We start from the raw sequence: 13,994 nt of genomic DNA, 5'->3' as shown, positions 1-13,994 counted from the left end.
ACCGCCTGGACCCATGGAGCTGGACCCTAAACCCAGATCCTGGCTTCTTTGAGGAGGCCGGGGTACACCCATAACGCTGATCTTTCTCCCTGGGTCACCTGACCAGTGTAGCCCGTGAAGGTCATGCATACCCCGCTGCAGTCTGCCTGGCTTACTAACCCTTCCCTGACAGGTCTGGGGACTCTCTGAGCTACTCTTTTGTGATCTGTCGATGACTGGGACTTTCCCTGGCTGGAGTAATAGTGTGACGATTCTAGTAATAGATCTGGAAGATTCCTCTGCTTTTCTAAGGCTATCTCCATGCTTCACAGATAAAGGAGAGAAGGGGGCGCAAATAGGTTCCCACCGACTTCAAACCTCACAACAAGCAGGCAGAGTGAAGAAGGGAATCCATCACTCTGGCATCTTATCTCTAATGAACTAGTCTCACAGTCCACGGTTTAGATAGCAATTGGCCCTTGGGTGCCTAGCATCCTAAGTGGGAAGCTAGAGTCCTCTAAAAATAGCTTTGGCCCACCTTATCAGAGTCTCACACCTTCTCCCTCCTCTTGGGCAGGGCTCTTAGCTGCAACTTAACTGCAGAAAACAGACTAGGTGGTGTCAGCTCTAAGTAGTGAAGGGGGAGTGGCCTGGAGTTCAGCTCTGTTACCCACCCAGCACGACCTTGAGAAATGACCTAGTGGACAAGGTGGTCTTTAGTGGAGCTGGAGTTCATCTACCCTCTAGCATGAGGAGAAGGGAATGCAGGGAGGCGATCTGGAGTTGCCCATCCAAGAGCTAAGTGGAGAGATGGGCAATGACGGTTTCTACTCAGAGATAGGGTGCTTGAGAAGTGGGGAGAAGCCACCAGAAATAGGAGCCAGCTCGGGGACTTAGTTGCAACATGGCAGAGCATTGAAGAGTAGGATCTGCCGGTGGTGCCTGGCTTGGCTCACCTCAGTCACCCCTGTGTATCGCAGAGCTAACAATAGCAGCCACTTCATTCAGGCTGTGGAAGGGAGTGATGGCGGGCGAGCCCTGAGCTTAGAACCAGCCTGGTACCCTGCAAAGATGTGCTTAGTGAGGCCAAGGCAGGAGCTTAACAAGAGACGACTCCCAGCTCTGTCTCAAAGTTCCTATGGGAAGAGAGAGATGATGAGGGGTGTCTGGAGCTGGGGCAGCGGCTGTGTTTGTGAGGTGGCCAGTGTGGTAAGAGGCAGGAGAAAATCCAGGGTGACCACAGAGTACAAGAGAATCTGAGGGGTGTGCCCATGGGCAGGACTGAGGACCTTCCTGGAGGAGTGCCTCATGTCACCGAGTCTGCATGTGACTTTCAACCCTTGGGACTTTACTGAGGAAAGAAAAGTAGAGTAGAATGAAGCAGGCACCTGTGTCCCCTGGTGACTTCAGCATCTGCAAAGGAGGTGGCAGTGAGCGTGAAGGGTGAGCTGGCCTGCTCTGGGGGCCTCGTGACTTTGGTTTGCTTATTTCTGGGATGATGTCATCTATTGATGACTTCTGCTGAGCCCAGTCATATGGCTTCTTCCGGACAGTGTTTTGATTTTTCAGTCTTCCTAATGGACCAGTCCAGGCTGCCAACATTTCCAAAGAGGCCAGTCCACTTTCTCTTCAAGCCAGAGCACCAGTTAGATCAATTATTTGGCTACCAGGAGTCATTATCAGTGTAAAGCCAGGGGCCTGCTTCCTGGGCTTAGTATGATTAGCATGAGTTCAATCACAGAGTGCTGGGGGCCATCTCTCCTTCCGTGTGTTTTGTAAAAACCTCTGGTTTATTATGATGGCAACAGACTCCCGGTTGCTCTTAATGACAATGAGCTCACCTAGCGCATGGTCTGGAGTCTTCTGGGCAGAGTCGCGGGGTTCTTGTCTGATAGAAAAGCTAAACAAACTCGAGCATTTCTCTTGTCCCTTCCCTCGTGTCATTTCAGAGTGATATGGTTTGTGATAAGTTCCATATTGTAGTTTCCAAGAAGGTAGGGCGAAGGGGGAGGAGACAGGCCCCACCCCTATGTCCCTATCCTTTTCACACGCCCAGGGTCCCCGGCTGCCTTTCGCTCTGGGACATTAGAGTAGTGCCACAGGGCTGTTCCTAGAGACGTCTGTAGTGGATGATGGCATTGGCCGTTGGGCGTTTCCTCCGTGCCCGGGTGAGGCAAGGGAAGCAGAGGCACCGTGCAACGCCCCTCACTCCCCCTTCTTCATGAACTGTCTTCTGTCTGAGCTTTCAGTGCTGCAGCCTCTGGTGGCCTCCCATCCCGCCCCGCTCATACCTCCTTACCTACCTGACAAGTGCGTGGGTCCAGTCTGGACAACTGTCCTTAGCCCCAGGCTCCTGCACACTGGGCAAAGCCAGGAATGGGTCACCAAGATGCTCCTGCCTCAGCAGACCTAGCTTCGAGCTCTCCGGTCAGTCCTCCTCATCTTGGTCACCCATGACACCGTCTGCCTGGGCACCAAGCCAGAGCCTCCCTTCCCTTCGCTGTCCCCTCACACGGGCACCCAGCCGACTGTACCTTCCTTTATAACTCCTAGTCATTCTTAGGTCCACGTGTACCACTCCAATCAAGGACTTAGGCCTCTCCACACCGGGCTGTTGTTGGAGTCTCTTCAAAAGGGACGAGGCAGCCCTTCAAAGGGTTTCCCAAAGCAGAGATATGATCCTTTAATACTTTTTTTAGGGGAACTCCCCATTTCCTATGAAAGAAAGGTTCTTTAGCTTTAGCAGGATCTGGTTCCAGGGTATTTTGAAATCCCTGCCAGGTTCCAGGCCTGCTCAGAGTCTATGAAGCTTCACTATGGTCAGAAGCATGCTGACTTTTGGTGTCTCTTGCCTTTGACTCGTTACTCCCCCTGCCTGGGAACTGCAATCATCCTTTAAGGACTAGCTCCTTGGTTTCTCATCTCTGCTTTCCTCTAAAGTCCAAGCATCAGCACAGCGTGCTCAAACTGGACCCATCTGCTGCCTTCTGTCTGGGCAGATAGGAAGCTACTGGAGGGTCGTCCTGGTGGCTCCTGTATGTTTGTAGTATCCTTGGTGTCTAGATCACCACTCAGATGCTTGCTGTGGTATAGCTTCTAGTGAATGGTTGACAGATGAATGAATGAGTGAATGACTAAGTCATCACAATGACAGGCATACAATACAGATTGCTGGCATTTACATGTTTTCCCATCCACCAAGTCATCATCTCCATGGAGCCAAGAGCCACACCTGCTTGGTTGCTTCCTATCAGGTCTCCTTCCAAGAGACAACCCCTCATGACATTTGAAACTCATCCCAATCCTGTTTTGTTTTATAATGAGACAGTGAGTAATTTGGGGTACATATTACAAATTACTGAGGTGCTGTCCAGGGTTATACACTTGAGGAACAAGAGTTCTCTCATTCTGTGTTAATGCCTCTCTCTTTCTGCTGGGCATCTCAATCATGTGGAATCTTTCTGTAAGTATGCAGATTCTAGCTGAATTTCCAATGAATATTTTGCTTCTGACGAGCTGGACGATGCCTGTCAAGTAATAAGCCTAATTACCTCTAACAACTCTTACCATCACAATAAAGATCGCAACCTTCATCCCCTACATACCCACACCAGCTCTCTCCTGCTGGACTTTAAGATAGTGTTTTCGAAAATCTACGGGTGAATGTTTTTGCACAATGGCTCAACGGCAAGAGCTGTTTCTGGTCAGCCCACTGCTTACAAATTGGTACCAACAAGCTTTTGGTCAGTGCTGAGGTGGGAACCTGAGACAGCTAAGATGCTGAAATAACAGACATCCGGGAGTGTGCAGATTGAAAAGGGACGGAGGGCGGGCATACGAAAATGGACTTCCCCCATGCCAGCTCAGGCAGATTACAGAGCCTCTGGATGGCGGTGCTGTGTGTGTGTGTGTGTGTGCGTGAGCTTTGTGCGTCAAGATCTGCTTGCTTACATAAAAGCATTCGAGACCGCTCAAAATAAACCTAGATGGACAGAGAAACTCACAATGACAGGCCACCTTTTTTTTCTTTTTTAAGACCAGGTTTCTTTGTAGCTTTGGAGTCTGTCCTGGAACTCACTTTGTAGACCAGGCTGGCCTCCAACTCACAGAGATCCGCCTGCTCTGCTTCCTGAGTGCTAGGATTAAGGGTGTGCGCCGCCACCACCCAGCAGACAGACATTCTTAAAGACAGAAGAAAATCTGGAAGGTTACAATCATGTCATGAATTCCTGCTGTAGAAAAAATGAATATACCCACCTATATGGCAGCTCACAAAGCATTTCAGGTGGGGCAGAGACCCTCTGAAACCCAACACAGAAAGAGAGAGGTCTATGCATGGGTCCTGGCTGGACATGACAACTGTTTCTGGACATGCAGTCCCCGTTAGCGCATCTGACACGAGGAAGGGCATGGGTCTTTTTAGAGACAGAAAAGCTTCATGACCCCTGAGTCTCAGCATGTTGTCATGACAATGCAACAAACTGGCTTCTTGTAAAAGCCACACATGACCAGCAGTTTAAGAAGCTTAGCACGGTGGCTAAGAACTTGGACTCTGGAGACCAACTCCTTGGCTTCACATCTCAAGTCTAACAAGCACAGGCTGTGTAATCTCAGGAAACTTTCACCCCCTCTGTGTCTTGGTTTCCTCATCCATCAAGTGGGTTGTTGTCAGGACTGAATAGTTATATGTAAAATGCTAAGGGCTGCGCCTGGGGTGTGGTCCTCCTAGGGGAGCATGAATCTCATGCTGAGGCAAGGCAGCAGCATGCGGCAGGGAGCAGGGGTGGTGAGCACAGCCCCATGGCTCACTAGACCTGAGCACTGGCTCTGTGGCCTTGCTTAGCATACTGAGCTAGTGTTCCCATATCATCTATGCCACCTGGAACCCCAGATGGGACCTTACTTAGAAACAGGGTCTTTGCAGATACCGTTAGTTAAGGTGAGGCCATATCAGATAGAGCTGTCCCATGGCCAATGGCTGGTGTCCTCACAGAGCTGTCCCATGGCCAATGGCTGGTGTCCTCACAGAGCTGTCCCATGGCCAATGGCTTAAAGGAAAGTGAATACAAAGGGAAGAAGCCATGTGGCAAGGTAGCTGGAAACTGGAGAAGCATCGAGAAGGCTCGACACACCAGGGATTGCCCACGGTCACCAGAAGTGAAAAAGAGAGTCAGGGGCAACCTCCACCCCTGTGCCCACCTCATACCCACCCCCAGATTCTCCCAGAAGGAACTTACCTCGATAATGCCTTGATTTCGGATGTCTGCCCTTCTGAACTGTGACAGAATTTGTCATTCATTTTGGCAGTGCTTGATGTAGTTAGGTTACCTCACTTCTCTGCTCCTAAGTCTCTTTGCCTGTAAAATGGGGTTTAAAAACAGGACATGCCTCAGCATTAGCAAGACTGCAGGAGCAAGCCGCATGGGGAGCTTGGTGGAACAGGTGCCTCTGTGCAGTGAATGAGCACAAAACTGGTCAGGTGGGTGGAGCTGGTAGAGCCTTACCTAGCATGCTCTAGGCCCTCCAGCTCCATCCCCAACCACAAAGGGAAGAGAGAAACAAAAATAGTCTGTACCTGGCACAGGCTGTTATCTCGCTATTTGAGGAGAAAGACTGCAAGTTCAAGACCTTCCTGGGCTACAGCATGAGTTCAGAGCCAGTCTGGGCAATTTAGGGAAACCATAACCCAAAATGAAGTCAAGGGTGGCTGGAAGCTGACTTGGCTGATGGAGTGCTTGCTGCTGTCCCACAGAACTCAGGCCTGGTTCCCAGCAGACACTGGGCAGTTCACAACCACCTGCACCTCCAGCTCCATCGGATACCCTGCTCTCTCTGGGCTTCTGTGGGCACCCGCCTGTGCGCTCTCTCTCTCTCTCTCTCTCTCTCTCTCTCTCTCTCTCTCTCTCTCTCTCTCTCTCTCTCTCTCTCTCTCTCTGTCTCTCTTTGTCTCTCTCTGTCTCTCTGTCTCTTACACACACACACACACACACACACACACCATCACCATCACCATCACCATCCTTTCTGTGAGAAGCTATATGAGGCACTAACAGCCTCAATGAGGTATCAACAATTTTCCATTGGGTCTCAACACAATTTATTCACCCAGAACCTTGTTCATGAGCTCTTACCGGGTTTGCAGGTTTGGGATGGAGACAGCGAGACAGTTTGTACGTTGATCTTTGTAAAGTTCCGTGAGTCTGGTGTAGAGTTGATGCCTAGAATGGGATCTGCTGAGTCAAAGGGGTGTGTGCTTTGACGGGCAGGGATTACTTGGCTTTGGAAGGCCAAGCAGTGTCTCCCTGGTCCTGTGAGGGCACCCACCTCTCCTCAGGCTCTGCATGGAGGCAGCTCCTGGGCCTTTGACCCTGGCACTGTACAGGTGAGCACTGAGAAATTCCAGTGTGGGTTTCATCATCCACCCAGTGCTGATGGGCCTCTTTTCTTTTCATCTGAACTCTGTTCCTTCCCTGATCCCACACGTTTTTCTGGACTGCTCTATTTTTGTTTTTGTTGCTGTAAGAACTCTTCATTAAGCAAGTTAGCCTTTTGTTCAAGGCACAGTAGATACATTCCTCCCGAGTTGCCTCTTGTCGTTGCTCATTTGTGATAATTTTCATATTTTCAAAAAATACGAATATGCTTCTTAGAGCTCTACCTTCTGTGAACGCCCACAACGAGGCCAGGTGGGGTCAGGAGGAGCTCAGGGTGGGGTCAGGAGGAGCTCAGGGTGGGGTCAGGAGGAGCTCAGGGTGGGGTCAGGAGGAGCTCAGGGTGGGGTCAGGAGGAGCTCAGGGTGGGGTCAGGAGGAGCTCAGGGAGCTTTTCTGCAAGCTCACGTTCACTCCTCTGTGACTTACAGCCATCAGCACACCCCACACAGGCGCTCATGTAGCCCAGGCTGACCTTGAACTCACTGTGTATCTGAAGATGACCTGGAATTTCTGACCCTCTTACCACCAGCTACTGAGTGCTGGAATTACAGGTGTAAGTGGACACCACTCTGGGTTTATGAAGTACTTGGATAAAACCCAAGACTTTTGTTGTCTGCCTGTCGTGTGTGTGTGTGTGTGTGTGTGTGTGTGTGTGTGTGTGTGTGTGTGTGTGACAGCTTTTCCTGTTTGTGTTATAAGGTTTGGCTTCCAGCACCCTCCTGGTACACAGAACCTGTCCAGAGCCCAGGTAGCTAGAACCAGGGAAGGAGGCAACCCAAGAGCAGCTTGGGGGGGGGGCTGGCAGCTGGAGGAGGGGGTGCCTCGGAATCCCTGGAGCCCTGCTAACAAGGATTTGTGTGATGACTCCGAGAGACATAAAATGAATGAGTGTGAGTGGTGTATGTGCTATGCGTGTGTGTGTGTGTGTGTGTGTGTGTGTGTGTGTGTATGTGTGTGTGTGTGCTGTATGTGCAATTTAAGCCACCCAGCAGCTTTGGCTATGTGGACCTTTGGGACCCAACTGTGCTCCGGGTTGGGATTCGCAGCAGCTGCAGAAAGTGACAGGCAAACCCTGTGTTTAGTGTGGTTACTTTTTTAGAAGGTGCTTTCCCACATGACTAACAGAAGGAGCTCAGCCCAAACCAGAAAAGCACACAAGCCAGAAGACACATTTTCTAATGATAGCTGAGCCCCCTCCTTCGTTGTGCAAACACATCTTTCATAACAGAACTGGACTCCAGAGGGCCTTTAACCATCCCAGTTTCTCAGCAGCACCAGGAACTGAGCCATCAGCTCCTTCTAGAAGGCCTAGACATGTCACTCTGCTCATATGCCTGTAATGACAGGTGCTCCTAACCCCACGGGTCAGTCCAGTGGCTTCCTGTGTGTCATGTCATATATTGTGAGGTGCTCCTTGTCTTGATCAGAATCCTCGTCTTGGCGACCTCAGTAAAGCCGTGTCTGGAAGTCATCGGGCCACACTGTTTTGTCTTCACCACTCAGCATTCTTCAGTGCCTGAGGAATGACATCGAGGTTGTCCTGTGGCCTCGATCTTCCTAGTCCGTTGGCTGTTCTACACGTGACACCAGCCCACCTTCTCTGGACTCTGTCAACATGGAGGTCATCTGCATTTTATTATTTGTGTGTGTGTATGTGTGTGAATGTGCATGTACCATGTGTGAATGGGCACCCAAAGATACCAGAAAGGGGGATGGATCCCCTAGAACTGGAGTTACAGGTCATGAGCTATCCAACATGGGTGCTAGGATTCGAACTCAAGTTCCCTAGGACCATAGCAAGCACTCTTTAACTGCTGAGCCATCTGTCTGGCTCCACGGCGGGCTTTTGAAGTGTGCTCAGCATCATCAGCCCCCAGAGAAGTGCTCAGTGAGATGCTACTGCCACCCCGAGTGACTAAACACATAAGAGCAGACAGTGACAAGTGCTGACAAGGATTCGGAGCAGAGCGAAGGCTCAGCGTCTCTGGCGGGCAGTGCATCCATTGCAGTTTGGTGTCATCTACTGAAACTCAGTGTGCACCACTCTGAGCCCACCCAGCCAGAGTACGTGGCTCTTTCTCCCACCGTTACTAAGTCCCAATGAATGGAAACAACCTACATGCTCCTTAAGAGTAAATCAACCTGCTGCAGTGTGTTTTGTGTGGTAGAACACTACACAACCCTGAAAAGAACCAACTGTTGATACAGGCAACACCACTGCTGAATCCCATAGGTAAGATGTTTCGTTTGAAAGAAACCAGGTCTGGGACTGAGGAGACGGTTCAGTTGACAAAGCGGTGGCCTTGCAAACACAAAGACTGATGGCCAGAACCCCTGTAAAAAAGGCCAAGTGTGGTGGTACACTCTTGTCATCAGTGTTAGGAGGCTAAGATGGTCAAATGTATGACCGGGGCTCACTGGCCAACCAGCTGAGCTCACTTAGCAAGTTCTGGGCCAATGGGAGATGTCTCAAAAAACAAGTCAAAAAGCAGTGGACGGTGCCTGCGGAATGATGGCTGATGGTTGTCCTCTCGCCCCCAAACATGTGTACACATGAACACACACACACACACACACACACACACACACACACACACACACACAAGAAACCAAACCCAAGAACCTTTCCACTGTATGTTCCAATGCATACTATGTTCAAAATATAGTCGGTGTGTATGTGTGTGTGTGTGCGCGTGTATGCTTGCACATGTGTGGTGTAGAATGTGTACGTGCACATGTGCATGGGCCCACATTGGATCCCCTGGAGCTGGAGTTACCTGTGGCTGTGAGACACCCAACGGGGGTGCTTGAAACGGAACTCAGAACTCAGGTCCTCTGCGAGAGCAGCAAGAGCTCCTGACTGCCGAGCCGTCTCTCCAGCCCTCTTTCCTGCTTTCAAGGCCCGTGGTTTTATCTCACAATGAATCAGTTAAACTCTGTAGGCACTTGTCTTTGACACTCTTCTGTTGCTGTGAAGAGACACCATGACCATGGCAGCTTTTATAAAAGAAGGCATTTAATTGGGGGCTTACTTACATTTTCAGAGGATTAGTCTTAGCATCATGGCAGGGAGCATGGCGGCAAGCATGGCACTGGAATCCTAACTGAGAGCTACACAGGGATCCATAGAAGCATCCAGGCCCACCCCTCAGTGACACACTTCCTCCAGCAAAGCCACACCTACTCCAACAAGGCCACAATCCCCCTCCCTGGTGACTAAGCATTCAGTTACACGGGCCTGCGGGGGTCATTCGTATTCAAACCAGGACAGCTGTTGTGTTAGTTACTTGTGTCAGTGCTGTGGCAAAATGCCAGACAAAAGCAACTTAAGGAGGGACGGGCTGTTGCAGGCTCAAGGCTTGAAGGTACGGAACGGTCCATCGTGGTGGAGAGCATGGCGGCAGGAGTGAGGCGGGTATTACAGTGTCACAGTCCGGAAGCCGGGAGAGATGAACGCTGCTACTCAGCCCTCTTTCCCCTTTGTATACAGTCCAGAACCTACATTCAGGGTGGCCATCCCAGCCTCACTTCATCAGTCTAAAAAGTCCCTCACAGACATACCCAGCAGTTTCTGTCGATGAGTCTAGACCCTCCAAGGTGACAGTCACAATTAACCAGCACATCAGTCCTGCCCAGGAGACTCTTGCAGAATGGCAGGTGGTACTGGGCCACCTTATTTGGGGGGGGGCTCCTGGGAAGTGTGAGGCAGCCAGGGAATTGGACTCTGATTACTCTGAGAACTTCTCCCATTCCTGCTTCCTCCCCTTTTCTCTAAGAACGAGGTCACAAGTGACAACACCCTCAGGGACTGGAAATTTGTGCCTAAAAGCGGTTGTTTCTTAGATGCTACAAAGGTCTCTGTACAGTGGGGAGTGGCTGTTGTCACAATCCTCCTCTCATTTTATGACCCTGAACTTTCCCCCAAACATCCAGCATCTTGTCCCCCTTTCCACATCGGGTTGCTCTCTTCCCCAGCTGGCTGCCTCCTGAGGTGGGACTCACCTGAGCACTGTGCTTCTAGGGGGTCTGTGTTCCTCACTGACAGCCACCTGAAGCTGCTATCTTCTTCCTGTGACCCAGGCTGGGGCTGAGCACTGAGATGAGATGTGAAATGTGCCTGCTCTCCCCTCTGGCCTGCCCGAAATGCACTCTCTTCCGGTAGTCAGGAGGAGCAGTGACAACGCAGTCACCCTCCCTAGGTTGTGTGGGCTCCGGGAATGGGGGAACTGAAGGGCCTGGAGCGTGCCTAGAGGAACTGTGCACTGAGGGCTTGCTAAGACCTGGCGGGCATGGTGGGAAGGGACAACCCAGGCTGCAGGAAAATGAGAGCTGACCTAGGACTGAAATGTCCAGGTCAAGGTGGTCAATGCATACAAGAGGAAGGCTTGAAGCAGGATTAGAAGCTGGGAAGGTGCAGAGGACACCAGGTCTTGAAAACACCAAACCCTAGGGGCAACTGGAGGCTCACGGGCTACAGGAGAAAGGGTTTCACGGGCTACAGGAGAAAGGGTTTCACAGGCTACAGGAGAATGGGTTTCACGGGCTACAGGAGAATGGGTTTCACGGGCTACCGGAGAAAGGGTTTCACGGGCTACAGGAGAATGGGTTTCACAGGCTACAGGAGAATGGGTTTCACAGGCTACAGGAGAATGGGTTTTACAGGCTACAGGAGAATGGGTTTCAGAGGCTACAGGAGAAAGGGTTTCACAGGCTACAGGAGAATGGGTTTTACAGGCTACAGGAGAATGGGTTTCAGGGGCTACAGGAGAATGGGTTTCACAGGCTACAGAATGGGTTTCACAGGCTACAGGAGAATGGGTTTCACGGGCTACAGGAGAATGGGTTTCACGGGCTACAGGAGAATGGGTTTCAGAGGCTACAGGAGAAAGGGTTTCAGAGGCTACAGGAGAAAGGGTTTCACGGGCTACAGGAGAAAGGGTTTCACGGGCTACAGGAGAATGGGTTTCACAGGCTACAGGAGAATGGGTTTCACGGGCTACAGGAGAATGGGTTTCACGGGCTACCGGAGAAAGGGTTTCACGGGCTACAGGAGAATGGGTTTCACAGGCTACAGGAGAATGGGTTTCACGGGCTACAGGAGAATGGGTTTCAGAGGCTACAGGAGAAAGGGTTTCACGGGCTACAGGAGAAAGGGTTTCACGGGCTACAGGAGAATGGGTTTCACAGGCTACAGGAGAATGGGTTTCACGGGCTACAGGAGAATGGGTTTCACGGGCTACCGGAGAAAGGGTTTCACGGGCTACAAGAGAAAGGGTTTCACAGGGTTCCAAGGCCTCTCAGTCTGGGCCAGGCTTCCCATGCAAAGATGGATAAACAAGATTCTAAGAAGGCGGGGTGCTTGCCTGAGTCTTCAAGGATGCTGGATCAAGAGCCCGAGGGTGCTGCCTGTCCCTCTGATGGCACTTCAGTGTCACACACAGGGTCTAGCTTTGAGGACAAAGAAAACACAGGTCTCCTGGGGGAGGGAGGGAGGATTGTGGTCTGGTGATAGTGAGAGGGGCAGTAGAGATTGGGGACTCCTGCAGCATCAGCCTGGTACTATGTGAGCCTGCGTGGACTGTGCCCCAGCCCCAGACTGCACTCTAATTGCTCTGACAAAGCTCATTCTTACAACATCCTATGCGCGAGTCCTGGCTCTGACTACGCAGTCCCATGAGTGTCAACTTTGTGGTCTTTTATATCAGAGAGCTCTTGAGTGACCCTAAGCGTGCACATCAAGCAGGGTCAGGGTGAGTCCTCTCAGCCTTTGGTCCCCTTCAGGCATCTGGAGACACGTTCTCAGAGGTCCCTGGGCACAGATCTCTGAGCCAGCAGAGGCCTCAAGAACTTAATGATGGTTACCCTGGTGATTCATATGAAAACTAGCTCTCCAACAAGATGGGGGTACTTTCCATTTCTGACAACTCTCCTGTTAGGAAACAAAGCCTTGTGTTAATGGTTATGAAGACTGAGCCTGCAATGGAATCTATTAACAGAGTCCATGTCCCTCCTACTCTGCCTACTCTCCAACTCCAGTTACCTCCCAGGCCCCACACTCAGAGGAGAACCCTTTGTAGAAACCATCCTGTAAGCCAACCAGATGAGTCAGCTTGAGGCCGACAGCTTTATGGTTTACCTTGGGAATTCTCTGTTCTTCTTGGCTTATTTAACGTAGTGCCTCCATCCCTCTGTAATATTCACAAAGCAGTTGACGTTCAAAAGGGCTTTAAAAACCCTCTGAAGTAGGGATTTTGATCTCAGCAGGAACTCAGGGTGAATACATAGTATAACTTCCATGCAACAAGAGACCTGCTCAGGAAATTGTATGATGTCAGCTCTTCGAGTGGCATCCTGGGGGTGGCCTGCTGCCAGCCCTGATCTCTCTCCTTCAGCAGTCCCCAGAGTTGCCACCTACCTCTCTCATCTGGCTGCCTCCCCAACAGCTTCTCCCCAAGCTGCCTTCCACGTGGATGCCTCTGTCCCTGTTCCAGGCTCCGGGCTCACCCATTCTCTAGGGTCCATATGTGTGTGGTCTTTCTCCTAAAGTCTTACTGAGAATCACCTAGAAAGTGAGTCAACCAGCGAAAACTAACAAACATGGGAAACTCCCAGGTTTCAACACTGTCAGGATACTCTTAAGTTGTGTCCCAGTGGATTCTGTCCCTGTGACATCTCTTCTTGTGGATGGCTCTCCAGAATGACCTAGAAGTGACCGTAAAACAGTGTTTGTTTCGCGAGATCCCAATTTGTGGAGACGTGTCTTTAGAGGCCTAATGTCATGACAAAAGAATCGGGGAGTCCTCTTGCACCCTACTCCTGGAGCTATCTCTCGTGCAGCTAGCTGTGTAATAAAAGTTTTGAGAAGTCTTGTCACCCACATCTTGTGGAACTTGGTACAATATAAAACCTTTGAGAACTGGCTTACCCCAACTTTCCATTGCTAAGACAAAATACCTGAGACCGGGTACTTCTAAAAGTAAAGAGCTTTATGTAGCTCTCAGTTTGGGGGGCGGAACCCCAAAGTCGGGCAGTTCCCCTGCAGTGAGAGCCCTCTTGGTTGCATCATAACTTGGCCACGGAAACATGGTGGGGGAGGGTGTATCAGAAGTAGAAATCACATGGCAAGACCATGACCAAGAAAGGAAGGGGAGGGGTCCTGGCTATTTCTTTTGTCAACTTGACACAGGTTAGAGTCACCTGGGAAGAGGAACCCCGACTGAGACAACGCCTCCATCAGATTGGGCTGGGGGCAAGCCTGTGGGGCGTTTTCTTGATTAATTGTTGACATAGGAAGGCCCAGTCAATGGCGGGCAGTGCCACCTGTGGACGGTTGGTCCTGGGTTGTGTAAAACAAACACAGGATGAGCAAGCTATGGGGAGCAACCAGGAAGCAGCACTCTTTCATGGCCTCTGCTTCAGTTCCTGCCTCCAACTTCCTGCCCTGACTTCCCTCAGTGGTGGAGTGTGACCTGAGAGTTGTAAGACGAAATAAATCCTTTCCCCCCCAAGCTGCTTTTGGTCATGGTGTTTTATCACAGCAATGGGAACCTTAAGGGAAATGGCCAATCTTATTCTTTTATAA

At 50.8% G+C, this 13,994-nt stretch overlaps 1 protein-coding gene across 1 annotated transcript in view; it reads left to right on the top strand.

Moving 5' to 3' along the window:
- Tmod1 (tropomodulin 1) overlaps window positions 1-13,994 on the top strand; it is a 76,341-nt gene that overhangs the window by 1,087 nt on the left and 61,260 nt on the right. The gene's annotated exons all lie outside the window — the stretch shown is intronic.

This window comes from Mesocricetus auratus, unplaced genomic scaffold (assembly GCF_017639785.1).
Source record: "Mesocricetus auratus isolate SY011 unplaced genomic scaffold, BCM_Maur_2.0 Super-Scaffold_6730, whole genome shotgun sequence".
Classification (NCBI taxonomy): domain Eukaryota; kingdom Metazoa; phylum Chordata; class Mammalia; order Rodentia; family Cricetidae; genus Mesocricetus; species Mesocricetus auratus.
Note: the sequence above shows the minus strand (reverse complement) of the source record. Positions and strands in the feature narration are given on the sequence as shown.